Source organism: Coregonus lavaretus (assembly GCF_964263955.1).
Source record: "Coregonus lavaretus genome assembly, contig: HAP1_SCAFFOLD_963, whole genome shotgun sequence".
Taxonomy (NCBI): domain Eukaryota; kingdom Metazoa; phylum Chordata; class Actinopteri; order Salmoniformes; family Salmonidae; genus Coregonus; species Coregonus lavaretus.
In genome coordinates, this window is record NW_028156082.1 from 7,638 (window position 1) to 23,408 (window position 15,771).

Below are 15,771 nucleotides of genomic sequence, written 5' to 3' on the forward strand. Positions count from 1 at the left end.
AGAGATGACTGTTGTCAGGTCTTACCTTGATATAATGAAAGAGGTACAAGTTGTGTACTCAAGCAGTGAATTGGATAGAATAGTGCTTGATCAAGCTAATGATTATGTAGTGTGTTTTGCATTATCCTATTTGAAGGAGAAAGAAGAGTATGTGGAAGTATTGGAAAACTACTTGCTGGAAGAATCTAAGAGTGATTTTCCACTGATACCTTACAACCCCAACGCAGCTGGGAAATCTGCAGCAGAAAAGTGGTTTCACTCGGGGGAGGTAATGAACCTAACCAGGCAAACCATAAATCTGTTCCTAGACTTCAAAGAGTCAAACAAAGGCAGAGAGAATCTTGCATTCTGCATTGCATCAAGTCCAAACAAACTCCTCACTGCGTCCATCCATGTCTACGAAAGAGGAACACTTTTGAGTCCACAGTTTGAGCTGCCATCAAAGCCAGGTGTCCCCACCATCAAGAGTCTGGAGCATGACTGTGTCCACTTGCAAATCAACCCTCCCAACCTTGGTGTTACCTCTGTGGAGTCATACCAGGTTTTGTACCAGGCTGAGCAGGCTGACTCTGAGTGGACAGAGGTCAAACCTGATGCTACAACTAACCAGGTCACCATCCGTAATCTGGACCCTTACAAAAAGTACCGCTTCAGCTGCAGGGCGGTGTGTAGACCTGGTGTGAGCCTCTCCAGTGACTGGACAGAATACTTCAGGACCCGTTCATGTAGCCCCCCTGGACCACCCACAGAGAAGTGCATAGAATCGGGACGTATCAGAGTGAACTGGGACATTCCTACCATGGTGGGAGACGATGTTGCAGTCATCGGTTATGTGGTTGAATACAGACAGAGTGTAAAGGCTATAAACAATCAGATGTGGCACACCATCAAAACCACCACTAGAGAGAGTACACTGGAAGAACTAGAGGCTGACACTGCATACAGCAGCAGAGTATCTGCTAACTGTGGCGAAGCAGGGAAGAGTCTACCCAGTCCTGAGACTGTGCTGACTACCATTAGGGTCACTGATGCCCAACCGAAGACGAGCAAATCAACCGGCGCAAAAAGTAAGGAATAACTCAAAAAATCCCAGAAGGTGGAAAAGGGCAACCCCTCAATCCACTGGCTGAATCTGGAACAGAAGTTTGGTGTAAATGAATGTTTTGGCCAGTACACATTTGGGAGGAAAGTTGAGCAAGGGAATAACAAGGTTATATTGCTTCTGGGGGCCACAGGTGCAGGAAAAACAACTCTGGTCAATGTCATGATAAACTACATTCTCGGGGTGAATTGGGAAGACTGTTACCGCTTTAAGCTCATCCTTGAGGTGACCAACAAGTCACAGGCTGAGAACCAGACTGTGGTTGTGACATCATACGAGCTCTACAACCAGCCAGGCTTTCAGATTCCTTATTCTCTGACTATCGTTGACACACCAGGGTTGGGAGACACCAGAGGAATGGCTCAGGATAAATTGATCATCCAGATGTTGAAGGATTTATTCTGTAATCCTTTAGGGATTGATCACATTGATGCAGTCTGCTTTGTAGTGCAGGCATCACTTGTTCGTCTAAGTCCTTCCCAGAGATGCATCTTTAATTCCATCCTGTCCATTTTTGGAAAGTTGCAGAGAACATCCTGATGCTTGTGACATTTGTTGATGGGAAGCAGCTACCGGTGCTAGAGGCCATCAAAGCTGCAAATCTGCCCTGTAAGAAAGACAAAAAGGGGCAACCAACCCATTTCAAATTCAACAGTTCAATTCTGTTCTCAAAGAAGATGGAGAGCAGCAGTGAAGAGGATGATGATGGTGATGATGATGATGGTGATGGTGAAGAAGAGGATGATGATGATGATGATGGTGATGATGATGATGGTAATGATGGTGATGGCGATGATGATGATGATGATGATCATAAGTCACAGTGTCCAGAGCAATGGAGGTCAACTTTCAAGGAGATGAAGAAATTTTTCCAAGCACTGGAAAGCATTGAGAGCAAAGATCTGACCCTGACAAATAAAGTGCTGGAAGAACGTGAGCTTCTAGAGAAGACCATGACACGCCTGATCCCTCAGATCACAGCAGGTCTGTCAAAGCTAAGTGAGATCAAAAGCTTCAAACAGTGTCTGGAGAACGAGAACGAGAACATGAAACAGAACAAAGATTTTGAGACCGAGGTAAATGTGCTGCAGGTGAAGAGAAGCAAATTATCCCAGGACTTTGCGACAAACTGCAAGGTATGCAATTTCACATGTCAAACCTGCTGCTTCCTCCCAAATGAGGATGACATCAAAAGTTGTACCGTGATGGATGATGATCGCAACAGCACCGTATGTCCAGGAAAATGCTCTTCCAGTGACCACGACAGGGAAAAAGTCTTGTTGACATATGAAACAAAGACTGAGAAAAAGACTATTCAAGAACTGAAGGACAACTTCATGAAGGCGTGGGGCAAGTATATGTCAACCAAGGAGATGCTGGATAAGCTTGAGGATGAGTTTCACATGATCGAGGATGCGCTGACGAATTTGATCAAGCAATCTTCTGACTGTCTCAAGAGACTTAATGATGTTGCGCTGAATCCAAGTTCTCTCTCCACTATGGAATACATTGAGATACTCATTCGCACAGAGGAGGACGAACGCAAGCCAGGCTTCGAGGATCGGATCGTAGGTTTGGATAAAATGAAGACAGAGTCTGAGATTCTGGACAAGATTGCAAAAGGAGTAGATTTGCTCCCAAATTAGTGAAAATTCATGAAAGATAAAGAGGATAGACGGCAGTGGTTCCAACATAAGTCAGTCATGGAATGTTGTCCTGCTAACATTATCTTGACACCAAATTGAGTCTCCATTTGAATATGAAGTTTCCCAACGTTGTAGGAACATTTGCGTTTGCTGGGTAGATCCAACTGAGATGTGGGGTTCATTGGATTTGTATTAAAACTCTTAGCCTTGTGTAAAGCCTTATGTTAATTTGTCCACCCCAAGGTAACTGAACAAAAACTATGTCCTAGATTAAATCAGAACTCCATAGCAAATCATTGTTTTTGTTTAGGCAATGTCAGAGGTGTAATTGCATTGCTCTTGTGGTCATTGTCACAAAGCCACACCCATCCTACCCGTGTTAGAAGTTCAGAAGGAGGAAGTGTAGCTACATAGAAATAATGACACTCAAATTGAAAATCATTAAATGAAAGAATAAGGATTTATATCAGCCTAATCGAGGTGTACTTTGTATTAGAACATACATTCCAATGTTCAAACTTGTCAAACGGATGCATGAGCTTTCTACTAATGTGACTCGGTGCATCGAATGGCAATGTCCGCGATAGGAATAACACCCGGGAAACGCTTGCTGATTTGACAGCTACAACGCAGTAACACCTCTGACATGGCCTAAGGGTCTTTCTATAAACTAGAGAACCAGTGAGGATTTCCTGCGGTGGACAACTTACAGATACAGCTGTTGATAAGTAATTTATATAAGGAACATTCAATAAAATTCAACTATTTTTAACCCTTTCTCTTGGTGTCTTGACAGATTTGTCCAAAATCGTGTGACATAAAACACTACATTTCTTGCCTTGCTTTTATGGCAGTGTTTGTTGTTATATCATATATTAAGCATTTATCAGTTAAATTAGACATTGAACTTGTACCCGGTAAGAATCCTGGATCTTGCTCGGACAGTTCTTATGGATGCCGATTTTGGAAATGCACTGTAACTAGGCCTACGTAACATTTAGTGTTTCCTGTTACGGCGTGAATATAGTTTTCATGGTTACACAAATCCAAAATGTATGTGATTGCAAAATCAAATGCTTCTAACTGATTATAGTCTTTACTAAATACTTAAAACCAAAATCGATATTCATTAAACGTGGTTCTTCAATAAATACTTGTTGGATGCGCATTTGATGTCCATCTGTTTTAATTACGTTGTGATAGTTTCACACATCATCTGATCCAGGAAATTATTTTCTGAATGACAGTCAAGTGACAAACAGTTGTTGTGATACAGCACTTGATGCAATAACAGCCAAAGTGCAGGAAAAATGATGTTTGCAAGGAATGTCCAGAATGCTTTGGTGTCTCATTCGTTAACCCGTTGAAGACCATTGTGCTGTGATCCACATTGGATCTAATATCCCTAGCAGATTGATGTTGATTGTCTGTTCTTGTCTGCTTGATATAAAGCAGGGTCACGTTAGATTGAACAGAGAACGTGTCAAGGTAACGAGGTATAGTTTTATTGGATATAGTCTACTGTGTGCAATTGTGTAGCATAGACTATTGCGTATGGAAACATGGCCTTAACTACATCTGAGGACACCGAGTTCCGTGTACGTTTCGGCCAATTAATATTTCTTACTACATGACAAGATAAAAAAAACGAGTAAAGGGTCGTTCCTCGTTTATATGATTTGAATCTGAAATTAAACAAGTCATAAACGTTTTTTTTGTTTTTGTCTAAAGGAAATATTAAATAACGAGAAACTGAATAATAATTTGATTATTTAAATGTGTTTTTATAATTATTGGTTCTAGTTCAACCCGTGAACAGGGCCAGATTAACAAATCATAGTCCCCGGGGCTTTGTTTTTTAAATAATTGATCATTTCCAGTGGCACACTGACTCACCTAATGATGGAGACGAAGCCATAGGCTACCCACGGTGATGGTCGATGCGCTCGCCGAGCTACTTTGAAAAACAGTGCTGCTGTTAGTTAGACATTTGGAGTTGTTGAGATTTGTTTCTATATACTCTTCTCTTTTCAGCAGTAGGCGTTTGCTTTCCAAACTACATTTTTCCCAGGATTGTGTTTTGAAATTTGCAAAAGGCAAACTGACAGTCGCAACCAACCATAGAAATATACTGAACAAAAATAAACGCAACATGTAACAATTTCAATAGATGTTACAGTTCATATAAGGGAATCAGTCAATTGAAATAAATAAATTATGCCCTAATCTATGGATTTCACATGACTGGGAATACAGATATGCACCTTAAAAAAAAGCAACGGTGTGGATCAGAAAACCAGTCAGTATCTGGTGTGACCACCATTTGCCTCATGCAGCGCGACACATCTCTTTTCCATAAGAGTTTATCAGAATGTTGATTGTGGAATGTTGTTCCACTCCTTTTCAACGGCTGTGGAAAGTTGCTGGAATTTGGCGGGAACTGGAACACGCTGTCGTAAACATCGATCCAGAGCATCCCAAACATGCTCAATGGCTGACATGTCTGGTGAGTATGCATGCCATGGAAGAACTGGGACATTTTCAGCTTCCAGGAATTGTGTACAGATCCTTGCGACATGGGGCCGTGCATTATCATACTGAAACATTGTGTCAAATGAATGGCATGACAATGGGCCTCACGATCTCATCACAGTATCTCTGTGCATTCAAATTGCCATCGATAAAATGCAATTGTGTTCGTTGTGCATAGCTTATGCTTGCCCATACCATCAACCCACCGCAACCATGGGCCACTCTGTTCACAATGTTGACATCAGCAAACCGCTCACCCACACGTCTGCCATCTGCCCGATACAGTTGAAACCGGGATTAATCTGTGAAGAGCACACTTCTCCAGCGTGCCAGTAGCCAAGGTGAGCATTTTCCCACTGAAGTCGGTTACAACGCCGAACTGCAGTCAGGTCAAGACCCTGGTGAGGATGACGAGCACGCTTGGTAACAGGCTGATTGGTTGGCTATAGGTGAAACAATTGTTGTCTAATCAACAATGACAATGACTTCAGTGCGGCTTTTGACATTATCGATCATAGTCTGCTGCTAGAAAAACACATGTGTTATGACTAGGGCTGTGGCGGTCACAAAATTTCGTCAGCCGGTGATTGTCAAGCAAATAACCGCCGGTCTCACGGTAATTGACCATTAATTAACATAAACACATTTAGCATCTCCTGGCTTACACACATAGCCTACAAGCCACTGATGTAGACCTTTGGAAAATCTACATTTGAAAAAGTCTAATAAATCCATGTAATATAGCTTACTGCTTCACAATAAATCCATTATTTATTTTAGACAGGTCTAAAGAAACATGATATGAAGAAAATGTAGTCTATTTCAGAAGAACAGAATAGCGTACTCTGAGTTGTCCTTATGTTAGGTCCTGATCTGGCTATGCCATATGGCTGTGGGCTACACTAGTTCATTTAGCAGACAAGATTTGCTTAGAATTATTTTATAGTATGAAGAATACAAGTGAACAAAGCTGAATAAAATAGAAAGGATATTTTCTCCAAACGATTTGAGGGAGTGCGCACATGCAGCTATTCTGTGTTGAGTGGTTAACAAAAAAATAGATACTCCTATATGCTTAATTTAGAATTATTTATGTAACTTTAGTAGTTCTACAAACGTTGGGCTATATGTTTAGATTTTTAATACATTCTAAGGCTGCATGATGCGACTAATGATGATTTTAAAAAAGTAGCATGAAAGACATGAGCTCTACTTAGTTTTTTTGCGCAGGCTGTACACACTTCATCAGTCTCTCATTCACAATTTGACAAGCACTTGATAATGCCTCGAATTTCCCGGCGGCATCCCCTTCGTGTGGCCGTAATGCCCCTTGAAAAAATCCATGCCTTTTTGCGTTTAGCTTCAAATGTTAATAAACTATTAGGCTATTGCTTCACATTATAAGCGCAGCAATGCACACATTGCAGTAGGCTATAAGCGGAATGTTCCATCAGCGGGAAAACACCATGATCAAAAGGGACCGCAAATGCAATTATGCATGTAATGCTTTTATTAGAAAGGTGCATTTATATGGTGAAAATTATCTTCCCCAAACTTGAAACTCACATGCTGCATATGTATGCCAGTTAGGCTCTACACCCACTAAAGGGGATTAATGTGCTTAATTTTAAGAAGTTATTTAGCCACTTTAGTTGTGATACAAACCTTATCAAAACATATAGGCCTATTGGCTAGGCTACATGAGGTGTGGGTCTATGATTGGAAAAAGTTGCAAAAAAAAGGAATGCGTTGTTTCTTGCCTTATGCTGGGCATCATTCACAAGTGATAATATAGAATTCACAAGTGATAGGCTAATATTGTCACCCATCAGACTATTCTTGATTTAATCTTGTCTTTACATATACTAAATAATATGTGTGTAATTTGTTTTGATTGAGAATGGAACAGGGGCAGGGGGGAAAAAAAATACATGTCATCTATGCACTTAAATAGGGAATGGAGAATGCTTTTCCTGTGGTTCAGTTTCATGCCAGCCAGGTAGGCTATACTCCTGTTGTAAAGAGAAGCAATGTGCTTAATATTAGGAAAGTTGAGAAATAAATATAGTAGGCCTAGCCTATAGAAAGCTGATGGGATCCTCCTCTTTTTAGCAGAGGCCATCACTCTGTTTTCTCACGCAATTGCGTAGCCTATAGAAATGTTGCACAACATGAGCTCATGGGCTCTTATGACGTGTTTGATTAGGCCTCCTGTAGCTCAGTTGGTAGAGCATGGCGCTTGCAACGCCAGGGTTGTGGGTTCGATTCCCACGGGGGGCCAGTATGAAAATGTATGCACTCACTAACTGTAAGTCGCTCTGGATAAGAGAGTCTGCTAAATGACTAAAATGTAAATGTAATTTACGATTAGAGTGATTAGAGGGACAATAGAGTGCTGAGTACCAGGCAGTTAGCGAGTTTGGTAGGCTACTAATGACCATCAGAGGCATCAGCGCTTGAAGAAGCCTAATTACCGTGACTAAACGGTCACATGGAATTTGACTGCCTTCATGACTCGTGACCGCTGGTGTGGCGGTAATACCGTCACCGTAACAGCCCTAGTTATGGCTTTACACCCCCTGCTATATTGTGGATAAAGAGTTACCTGTCTAACAGAACACAGAGGGTGTTCTTTAATGGAAGCCTCTCCAACATAATCCAGGTAGAATCAGTAATTCCCCAGGGCTGCTGTCTAGGCCCCTTATTTTTTCAATCTTTACTAATGACATGCCACTGGCTTTGAGTAAAGCCACTGTGTCTATGTATGCAGATGACTCAACACTATATACGTCAGCTACTACAGCGATTGAAATGACTGCATCACTTAACAAAAGAGCTGCAGTTAGTTTCAAAATGGGTGGCAAGGAATAAGATAGTCGTAAATATTTCTAAAACTAAAAGCATTGTATTTGGGACAAATCATTCACTTAAACCCTAAATCTCAACTAAATCTTGTAATAAATAATGTGGAAATTGATCAAGTTGAGGTGACTAAACTGCTTGGAGTAACCCTGGATTGTAAACTGTCATGGTCAAAACATGTTTATACAACAGTAGCTAAGGCATGCCACCAGAGGTCTCTTCAAAACCCCCAAGTCCAGAACAGACTATGGGAGCCGCACAGTACTGCATAGAGCAATGACTACATGGAACTCTATTCCACATCAAGTAACTGATGCAAGCAGTAGAATCCGATTTTTTTTTAAACAGATACAAATTCAGCTTATGGAACAGCGGGGACTGTGAAGAGATACACACACACACACACACACACACACACACACACACACGCTAGCACACGCACTCTACACACACATGCAATATAATAATAATTAAATGTAATATTGTTGTATGGTGGTATTATACACTGTGCACAATTATTAGGCAAGTCAGTATTTTGACCATATCATCATTATTATGCATATTTCCCAACTCTAAGCTGTATAAACTGGAATGCTTATTGGAATTTAAGCATATCAGGTGATGTGTATTTGTGTAATGAGGGAGGGTGTGGCCTAAGGAGATCAACACCCTATATCAAGGTGCGTATAATTATTAGGCAGCTTTTCCTCAGGCAAAATGGGCAAAAAAATAGATTTAACTGACTCTGAAAAGTAACACATTTTAAAAAGTATTTCAGAGGGATGCAGCATTTGAAATTGCTAAGATATTGGGGCGTGATCACAGAACTATCAAACGTTTTGTTGCAAATAGTCAACAGGGTTGCAAGAACCGTGTTGAGAAAAAAAGACTTTAGAAGAATCAAATGTGAAGCTACCAGGAACCCATTATCCTCCAGTGCTGTCATATTCCAGAACTGCAACCTACCTGGAGTGCCCAGAAGTACAAGGTGTTCAGTGCTCAGAGACATGGCCAAGGTAAGGAAGGCTGAAACCCGACCACCATTGAACAAGACACATAAGTTGAAACGTCAAGACTGGGCCAAGAAATATCTGAAGACAGATTTTTCAAAGGTTTTATGGACTGATGAGATGAGAGTGACCCTTGACGGACCAGATGGATGGGCCCGTGGCTGGATCAGTAACGGGCACAGAGCTAAACTTCAACTCAGACGCCAGCAAGGTGGAGGTGGGGTACTGGTATGGGCTGGTATTATTAAAGATGAGCTAGTTGGACCTTTTTCGGGTTGAAGATGGACTCAAACTCAACTCCCAAACCTACTGCCAGTTTTTAGAAGACACTTTCTTCAAGCAGTGGTACAGGAAAAAGTCTGCATCTTTCAAGAAGACCATGATTTTTATGCAGGACAATGGTCCATCTCATGCATCGAAGTACTCCACTGCATGGCTAGCCAGTAAAGGCCTTAAAGATGAAAGAATAATGACATGGCCCCCTTCCTCACCTGACCTAAACCCTATTGAGAACTTGTGGTCCCTTCTTAAACGGTCGATTTACGGTGAAGGAAAACAGTACACTTCTCTGACCAGTGTCTGGGAGGCTGTGGTTGCTGCTGCACAAAAAGTTGATCGTCAACAGATCAAGAAACTGACAGACTCCATGGATGGAAGGCTTATGACTGTTATTGAAAAGAAGGGTGGCTATATTGGTCACAGATTTTTTTGTTGTTGAAATGTTTATTTGTAAATTTTTAGTTTGTTTATTATTCTCACTTTAACAGATGAAAATAAACAAGTGAGATGGGAACTTTTCGTTTTTCATTTAGTTGCATAATAATTCTGCACACTAATAGTTGCCCAATAATTGTGCAAACATAGATATTCTCCAAAGAAAGCCAAAACCTCACTTTTACTTTCTTAAATATTCAGGTTTGAGGTTTATTAACATTTTGGATTGACCGAGAGCACTGTAGTTGTTCAATAATAAAATGAATCCTCAAACATACAACTTGCATAATAATTGTGCACACAGTGTACAGTACCAGTCAAAGTTTGGACACACCTATTCATTCAAAGATGTTTCTTTAATAATAATAATAGTGAAGACATCAAAACTATGAAATAACACATGGAATCATGTAGTAACCAAAAAAGTGTTAAACAAATCAAAATATATTTTATTTTTGTGATTCTTCAAATAGCCACCCTTTGCCTTGATGACAGCTTTGCACACTCTGGGCATACCACCTTGCACACTCTGGGCATACCACCTGGCACACTCTGGGCATACCACCTTGCACACTATTGCCTGCATCTAGCTGATCTAGGGTGTAATCATTAGTCCAAGAGTGTGCAAAGTTATTCTGTTGGACTGATCGAAAAATAACGAATTAGCCTCCTTCTGTATAGCAAAATGTTTAAATTTAATCAATTTTATATTCAAGCTGTAACACAACAAAATGTGGAAAAAGTCAAGGTGTGTGACTTTCTGAAGGCATTGTATATATTAACATTAGTATATTACCATATTGAATTGATATATATTCCTGCTACCAGTCACTTTTCAGCCCTTGTTACATGTACAGTCGTGGTCAAAAGTTTTGAGAATGACAAGTATTGGTCTTCAAAGTTTGCTGCTTCAGTGTTTTTAGATATTGCTGTCAGATGTTTACTGGTTACTGAAGTATAATTACAAGCATTCCATAAGTGTCAAAGGCTTTTATTGACAATTACATTAAGTTTATGCAAAGAGTCAATATTTTCAGTGTTGACCCTTCTTTTTCAAGACCTCTGCAATCCGCCCTGGCATGCAGTCAATTAACTTCTGGGCCACATCCTGAATGATGGCAGCCCATTCTTGCATAATCAATGCTTGGAGTTTGTCAGAATTTGTGTGTTTTTGTTTATCCACCCGCCTCTTGAGGATTGACCACAAGTTTTCAATGGGATTAAGGTCTGGGGAGTTTCCTGGCCATGGACCCAACAAATCGATGTTTTGTTCCCCAAGCCACATAGTTATCACTTTTGCCTTATGGCAAGGTGCTCCATCATGGTGGAAAAGGCATTGTTCATCACCAAACTGTTCTTGGATGGTTGGGAGAAATTGCTCTCGGAGGATGTGTTGGTACCATTCTTTATTCATGGCTGTGTTCTTAGGCAAAATTGTGAGTGAGCCCACTCCCTTGGCTGAGAAGCAACCCCACACATGAATGGTCTCAGGATGCTTTACTGTTGGCATGACACAGGACTGATGGTAGCGCTCACCTTGTCTTCTCCGGACAAGCTTTTTTCCGGATGCCCCAAACAATCGGTAAGGGGATTCATCAGAGAAAATGACTTTACCCCTGTCCTCAGCAGTCCAATCCCTGTACCTTTTGCAGAATATCAGTCTGTCCCTGATGTTTTTCCTGGAGAGTAGTGGCTTCCTCGCTGCCCTTCTTGACATCAGGCCATCCTCCAAAAGTCTTCGCCTCACTGTGCGTGCAGATGCACTCACACCTGCCTGCTGCCATTCCTGAGCAAGCTCTGCACTGGTGGTGCCCCGATCCCGCAGCTGAATCAACTTTAGGAGACGGTCCTGGCACTTGCTGGACTTTCTTGGGCGCCCTGAAGCCTTCTTCACAACAATTGAACCTTTCTCCTTGAAGTTCTTGATGATCCGATAAATGGTTGATTTACAGTGGGGGAGAAAAAGTATTTAGTCAGCCACCAATTGTGCAAGTTCTCTTAAAAAGATGAGAGAGGCCTGTAATTTTCATCATAGGTACACGTCAACTATGTCAGACAAATTGAGAAAAAAATTCCTGAAAATCACATTGTAGGATTTTTTATGATTTTATTTGCAAATTATGGTGGACAAGCAAGATTTCTGGTTCTCACAGACCTGTAACTTCTTCTTTAAGAGGCTCCTCTGTCCTCCACTCGTTACCTGTATTAATGGCACCTGTTTGAACTTGTTATCAGTATAAAAGACACCTGTCCACAACCTCAAACAGTCACACTCCAAACTCCACTATGGCCAAGACCAAAGAGCTGTCAAAGGACACCAGAAACAAAATTGTAGACCGGCACCAGGCTGGGAAGACTGAATCTGCAATAGGTAAGCAGCTTGGTTTGAAGAAATCAACTGTGGGAGCAATTATTAGGAAATGGAAGACATACAAGACCACTGATAATCTTCCTCGATCTGGGGCTCCACGCAAGATCTCACCCTGTGGGGTCAAAATGATCACAAGAACGGTGAGCAAAAATCCCAGAACCACACGGGGGGACCTAGTGAATGACCTGCAGAGAGCTGGGACCAAAGTAACAAAGCCTACCATCAGTAACACACTATGCCTCCAGGGACTCAAATCCTGCTTTACATTTACATTTACATTTAAGTCATTTAGCAGACGCTCTTATCCAGAGCGACTTACAGTTAGTGCATACATTATATTTATATCCCCCGTGGGAATCGAACCCACAACCCTGGCGTTGCAAACGCCATGCTCTACAAACTGAGCTACATCCCCTGCCGGCCATTCCCTCCCCTAGACGACGCTGGGCCAATTGTGCGCCGCCCCATGGGTCTCCCGGTCGCGGCCGGCTACGACAGAGCCTGGATTCGAACCAGGATCTCTAGTGGCACAGCTAGGACTGCGATGCTGTGCCTTAGACCACTGCGCCACTCGGGAGACTTGCTTAAGCCAGTACATGTCCAGGCCCGTCTGAAGTTTGCTAGAGTGCATTTGGATGATCCAGAAGAGGATTGGGAGAATGTCATATGGTCAGATGAAACCAAAATATAACTTTTTGGTAAAAACTCAACTCGTCGTGTTTGGAGGACAAAGAATGCTGAGTTGCATCCAAAGAACACCATACCTACTGTGAAGCATGGGGGTGGAAACATCATGCTTTGGGGCTGTTTTTCTGCAAAGGGACCAGGACGACTGATCCGTGTAAAGGAAAGAATGAATGGGGCCATGTATCGTGAGATTTTTGAAAGCCAAGTCAACAAACAGATCACCGACCATTTCGAATCCCACCGTATCTTCTCCGCTATGCAATCCGGTTTCCGAGCTGGTCATGGGTGCACTTCAGCCACGCTCAAGGTCCTAAACGATATTATAACCGCGATCGATAATAGACAGTACTGTGCAGCCGTTTTCATTGACCTGGCCAAGGCTTTCGACTCTGTCAACCACCGCATTCTTATTGGCAGACTAAATAGCCTTGGTTTCTCAAATGACTGCCTCGCCTGGTTCACCTACTACTTCTCAGATAGAGTTCAATGTGTCAAATCGGAGGGCCTGTTGTCTGGACCTATGGCAGTCTCTATGGGGGTGCCACAGGGTTCAATTCTTGGGCCGACTCTATTCTCTGTGTATATCAATGACGTCGCTCTTGCTGCTGGTGACTCTCAGATCCACCTCTACGCAGACGACACCATTTTGTATACATCTGGCCCTTCATTGGACACTGTGTTAACAAACCTCCAAACGAGCTTCAATTCCATACAACACTCCTTCAGTAGCCTCCAACTTCTCTTAAACACTAGGAAAACTAAATGCATGTTTTTCAACCGAACGATGCTTGCACCCGCCCACCCGACTAGAATCACTACTCTCGACGGGTCTGACCTAGAGTATGTGGACAACTACAAATATCTAGGTGTCTGGTTAGACTGTTATCTCTCCTTCCAGACTCACATTATGAATCTCCAATCCAAAGTTAAATCTAGAATCGGTTTCCTATTTCGCAACAAAGCCTCCTTCACTCATGCTGCCAAACATGCCCTCGTAAAACTGACTATCCTACCGATCCTTGACTTCGGCGATGTCATTTACAAAATAGCCTCCAACACTCTACTCAGCAAATTCGATGTAGTCTATCACAGTGCCATCCGTTTTGTCTCCAAAGCCCCATATAATACCCACCACTGTGACCTGTACGCTCTTGTTGGCTGGTCCTCACTACATATTCGTCGCCAAACCCACTGGCTCCAGGCCATCTATAAATCACTGCTAGGCAAATCCCCGCCTTATCTTAGCTCATTGGTCACCATAGCAACACCCACCCGTAGTCTGCGCTCCAGCGGGTACATCTCACTGGTCATCCCCAAAGCACCTTACCGATCACTGCACCTGTACACAGCCAATCTGAAATTAGCCCGCCCAACTACCTCATCCCTATATTGTTATTTATTTTGCTCATTTGTACCCCAGTATCTCTATTTGCACATCATCTCTTGCACATCTATCATTCCAGTGTTAATACTAATTGTAATTATTTTGCACTATAGCCTATTTTATTGCCTTACCTCCATAACTTGCTAAATTTGCACACACTGTATATATATGTATTTCTGTTGTATTTTTTGACTTTTTTTTGTTTTACCCCATATGTAACTCTGTATTGTTGTTTTTATCGCACTGCTTTGCTTTATCTTGGCCAGGTCGCAGTTGTAAATGAGAACTTGTTCTCAACTGGTTTACCTGGTTAAATAAAGGTGAAATAAAAAAATAAAAAAATATTTTGAGTGAAGGGCTTTGAAGATGAAACGTGGCTGGGTCTTTCAGCATGACAATGATCCCAAACACACCGCCCGGGCAATGAAGGAGCAGCTTCGTAAGAAGCATTTCAAGGTCCTGGAGTGGCCTAGCCAGTCTCCAGATCTCAACCCCATAGAAAATCTTTGGAGTCTGTGTTGCCCAGCGACAGCCCCAAAACATCACTGCTCTAGAGGAGATCTGCATGGAGGAATGGGCCAAAATACCAGCAACAGTGTGTGAAAACCTTGTGAAGACTTACAGAAAACGTTTGACCTGTGTCATTGCCAACAAAGGGTATATAACAAAGTATTGAGAAACTTTTGTTATTGACCAAATACTTATTTTCCACCATAATTTGCAAATAAATTCATTAAAAATCCTACAATGTGATTTTCTGGAATTTTTTCTGTCATAGTTGACGTGTACCTATGATGAAAATTACAGGCCTCTCTCATCTTTTTAAGTGGGAGAACTTGCACAATTGGTGGCTGACTAAAAATTTTTTCCCCCACTGTAGGTACAATCTTACTAGCAGCAATATATTTGCCTGTTAAGCCCTTTTTGTGCAAAGCAATAATGACGGCACGTGTTTCCTTGCAGGTAACCATGGTTAACAGAGGAAGAACAATGATTTCAAGCACCACCCTCCTTTTAAAGCTTCCAGTCTGTTATTCTAACTCAATCAGCATGACGGAGTGATCTCGCACCTTGTCCTCGTCAATACTCTCCCCTGTGTTAACGAGAGAATCACTGACATGATGACAACTGGTCCTTTTGTGGCGGGGCTGAAATGCAGTGGAAATGTTTTTTGGGGATTAAGTTCATTTTCATGGCAAAAAGGGACTTTGCAATTAATTGCAATTCATCTGATACTCTTCATAACATTCTGGAGTATATGCAAATTGCCATCATAAAAACTGAGGCATCAGACTTTGTGAAAATTAATATTCTCAACTTTTGACCACGACTGTACAGTACCAGTCAAAAGTTTGGACACCTACTTATTCAAGGGTTTTCTTTATTTTTACTATTTTCTACATTGTAGAATAATAGTGAGGACATCAAAACTATAAAATAGCACATGGAATCATGTAGTAATT